Consider the following 4,339-nt stretch of genomic DNA (forward strand, 5'->3'; position numbering starts at 1 on the left):
GAAGAGGATTTGTTTTCTTTTTTTCTGAAATGACTTCCATCGTGCATAGCCAAAAATACGAGTTTCTGTTGATCGTAAACGTCAACGCTCCCTCAGTCTTCCTCTCAAGATTATAGACATATGGGTAATCCTATGCAAGAGAAAATTAACTCATTTTGTCCTATGACAGGTCAATTTGATTTTTACTGGGGTTTCAAGGCTTTTTTTGTTTCATCATCAGCTTTTTCGATTCGCTCTTCAATCAGACGCCACAAATCTAGCACATTTCTGAGGCCCTAACAGGGTAAATTCCGACAAGCAACAAGCGACAGCACATAAAATGAAATTCCGACAAAAGACATCCTTTCCCAGCAAAATTCCGGCAGTGACGTCAAGGCCGAGAATGAGCCAATTAACCCCGACATGAGTGATTTTAAATTCAGACACGCGACACGGGTCCCCCCCCCCCTCGCTGTCAGGGCCTCATATCCACGTACCCCTCCCCCCCCCCCCCACCGCTGTCAGGGCCTCATATCCACGTACAACCTTGGTCAGATTGAATGGAAAATTGACACAACCCCTTCCCCCAAAATCAGTGACGGGAAATGGCACGGGGGGATGGGGCATTTCTGTTCCATTTTTAATCTGTCCAAGATTGTAGATTTGTATAATAAACGACCCTGAATCTCGAACACTTGACAAGGCTATCGAGGCAATTGTACTAAATGAAGCTCGTCTCCTATGCATCCCCCCAAATGAATTTTTAAAAAAAACATAAAATCAGCGCCCTTGAATAGGATTCCAACTCCTGACCTCTGCGATCCTCGTGCAATGGCCGGCTGAGCGGACTGAACGGTGTCTACTTGTGGCGCAGCTGCGCCAAGGTCAATACAATTATTGTTTTTAGGCTTACATACTCCCGCTGTGAAAGCACTTGAAGGAATGATGTCAGAATACGTGACTTTCATCACCCCTAAATTGATAAGTCTCGTGGATGACACGACATCAACAACACGACCCAAAACAATCATTTGATTATTTATGACTGAAAAGGACTTAAGTTTCACAAAATATGCATGGCTTATAGATTTCTATGACGGTTTCTATATATTCCTGTTGGAGATGATGTATGAAAATTGATGATGAAAATTTTTGTCTATCGAGGGTAGCACCCAATATCTTGTGAAAAGTATTTGAAACGGAGGGTATGAATAGAATTTCTCTAAGAAAGATCATAGGAGTGTTTAAAAAAAAATTTACAGGATAATATCACGACCAACAAAATGAACTCGCAATTGAACACCGCCCAGGTGGCTTCAAAGTTCAGTGCCATGGTATCATGTTGTGCAATCACGCGCTTTTTTTCCCGGGAGGGCCTCTAAAGCCTAAGATCTTTTTTTTTTCGCTTGCAAACATAGTGGGGCTCATACTAGGGAAGCAAGAAGACTTAAGTATGCCCGAGTTTTAACAGGACAATTATTAACTGACATACTTAGGAACATTTTTAGCATGTGGTTTTCTCATTGAATGATACAGTCGAACTTAGTAAATGTACTACTCGATCAAAAATAAGACACAAACAGCAGTGATAAACATATTGAACTTTTTCATTTTGATAATGACTTGACGTTTCGTATGTGCTCTACATACATTTTCAAAAGTAACCGTTGAAATTTAAAACAGCTATTTATATATAACAAATCAGATGAGGGGACTGGAACCTAGATTAAGCAAATACTTAAACAGTAAAATATATAATAATAATAATAATAATTATAATAATAATAAAAACAGAAAAGATTAATAAAGCATCAGCTTTTCACTTCCGACGTTGACGTTGAAAGCTGGCTCAAGTTCTTGAATAAAGAAGGTCTCTTTTATTTTACAATGATAGTCAGTTTTGCCCTTCGCTAAAATATCAAAATGATCCCACTTGATGTTATGTCCAGTGGCCTTGACGTGGTCAGCAATGGCTGAAGTATTGTCATTTTTAGCTAGGGCCTTAAAATGTTCGGTTTTTCTATCGTGAAGCCGCCGTTTAGTTTTACCGATGTAAAAACCATTACAATCCCAACAATTTGCTCTGTAAATAACTCTGGATTGTTGTGAACGATTAATACGGTCCTTGTAAGGAAAGAAAGATTTTATACATCGAGTGCTCTGAAAAACAATCTTAAGGTTAACACAAGAGTAGAATTTGTACACACAAGATTTCAGGCGTTTAGCGACTTGGTTGCTTTGCAAACCTAAGTAGGGAAGTAGGATAACAATATCTTTCTTAGGAACTGTAGACACTGGATCGCTATGCTGATGTTGTCTGTTTTTGTTCAAAACATCGTTGATGTGATAGTTGATTATGCCTTGTGGGTAGCCGTTCTGAAGAAGGAGTTTTCGAAGATCAAGTCATTATCAAAATGAAAAAGTTCAATATGTTTATCACTGCTGTTTGTGTCTTATTTTTGATCAAACTACCATGGCCCAAGAACAAAAGTATGTACTACTCGAGTTTAAGGACCCGAGCAAAGCTCCAACTGAGTGTCCCGACTACAAGGCTAGACCACAACACCGCCAATTGCACTACCTGGTGTTCGTGAACAGTGCGCCGTTCACTGATTTGTAATCGTCCAAACCTTAATTTTGAAAATTTTTTGTTGTTTTGAGACGGACAAGAAAGAAATGTGCAAAAAATGTGTTTCGCACATGTGGCACGACTTTTTTTAACGTATCACTGGTTCGCGGAGTTGTTGCCCTTACAGCCTCGGGCACTGGTCGATGGAAGGAGTCTTCAACGCGGATGTCTAAAAGAAACCGCTTCTTTGAGAAATGTCGAACAATTGAATTCTTTAAGTAAACAAATTGCCGAAAAGAATGGATGAATAACCAAAAAAGAACAATAAGCCGGAACGAGGCAAACATAATTAGGCATACTGCAGTATCCAAGTTTGCTCTTTTTCGCGCAGTCGTACCATAACTGCTAAATTCTACAAAGGTGAACATCGCTTTTTAGACCGACCTAACCGAAGCGAAACTTGAAGGAACTTCTGGCTTCTCAGAACAGTCACCATGATTAGGAAATTAAGAGAGAAGGGCAGGTCTTCATCTACAGCTTTGCTTGAAGGAATGATGATTCTTCTCTTTGCTGTTCTGGGTTTCTTGTTCTTGTTGTGAGAGACAAGGCTTCACTTTGTTACGTTTACGTAAAAACTGGGTGCATGCTAACAGAAACTTCAGAATTGTGCGGGAATATTGTCGTTGTCATCAATGCACCTTATATTTCAAGTGGTGGAAGCATGCAGTGTATAGGACATGTCAGTCACAGTCATGAAGAAATAGCGCGCATCCAACACAAACGATTTCAAGTTACCCCTTTATTTGAGAAAAGGTGATAAAAGCCATGATGATTTGGTGTGCGTGGACATGCAGCGGAAATGACAAGAACAGAACAGAGATTTTGAAATTGTATGAAAAGTTCCAGAGAACTTTTAGAGAGTTTTATTTTACCGTAGCCGACTCGATTAAACGCCGCGGCGTTTCTTAAATTTTGAGCGTGTCTGATGCGGCGTTTATTCGAGGGCGGCGTTTATTTCAAAATCATATTTCTTGAATCACTGACAACAATTACGTTAATCATTTGTAAATGTTATTTAAAACAGAATCATGTTTAAAGTTCCAATGTCTCGCCTCGCTTTTTTGCTTAGATAGAATAGCAATTGTCTGGCTTGTGATAAACGTTCAGAAAATTAAACGTGTACTCGTTTTTTTCATTCAGTCCTCGAATAAACGCCGCATTTTCTGATTGGGTGCGAAGTTTATTTGAGGGTGGCAAGTATTGGTACTTTTCCTTTCATCTGCGGCGTTTAATCGAGGGTGGAGTTTAATTGAGCAAATACGGTAGCCTAATTACTTTCCAGCAATTTAATAATGGGGGTCACCATTTTCGTTTTTGAGATATAAGCACTTAACACGAGGCGTTGTTAGATGGTTCTTTTGTTCCCATGGTGACCGACTACGTCATATTAATAAGTAAGTTTTTACGCAAGGGCCATTAATAATTGCATGTCGTTAAGCAATTAGTGTTGGTTCAATTGATATAATGACATTGCTGTTCTGTACAACAGTGTTTCAGAGTGCTATCCTTCTTTCAAGACAGACGCACAAAATTGTTGAAACTGGTTTGAGCCACCTAAGTGTTGTAAGAGGATTCTTTGGCTCTTATATAATAACTGGTGATCCAGGAAGCCCAGGGGGCGAGGAATGCTTGTTTTATTGCCAATACTGAGGTTGGTTAACCTGTGGCTTAACGTGTAATAATTTGGTTTGCATGAGAATGCATAATACTATTACTAATACCATTCATTAT

The 4,339-nt window shown here is 39.3% G+C and overlaps 1 protein-coding gene across 1 annotated transcript in view; it reads right to left on the bottom strand.

The window, feature by feature from the left end:
- Positions 1-3,879: 3,879 nt before the first annotated feature.
- LOC138024304 (uncharacterized) overlaps positions 3,880-4,339 on the bottom strand; it is a 2,016-nt gene continuing 1,556 nt past the window's right edge. The window contains exon 1 of the mRNA XM_068871452.1: positions 3,880-4,339. This exon is cut by the window's right edge and continues 1,556 nt beyond it. The gene's annotated coding sequence lies outside the window, so the exon portion shown is untranslated.

This window comes from Montipora capricornis, chromosome 11 (genome assembly GCF_036669925.1).
Source record: "Montipora capricornis isolate CH-2021 chromosome 11, ASM3666992v2, whole genome shotgun sequence".
NCBI classification, from domain to species: Eukaryota; Metazoa; Cnidaria; class Anthozoa; order Scleractinia; family Acroporidae; genus Montipora; species Montipora capricornis.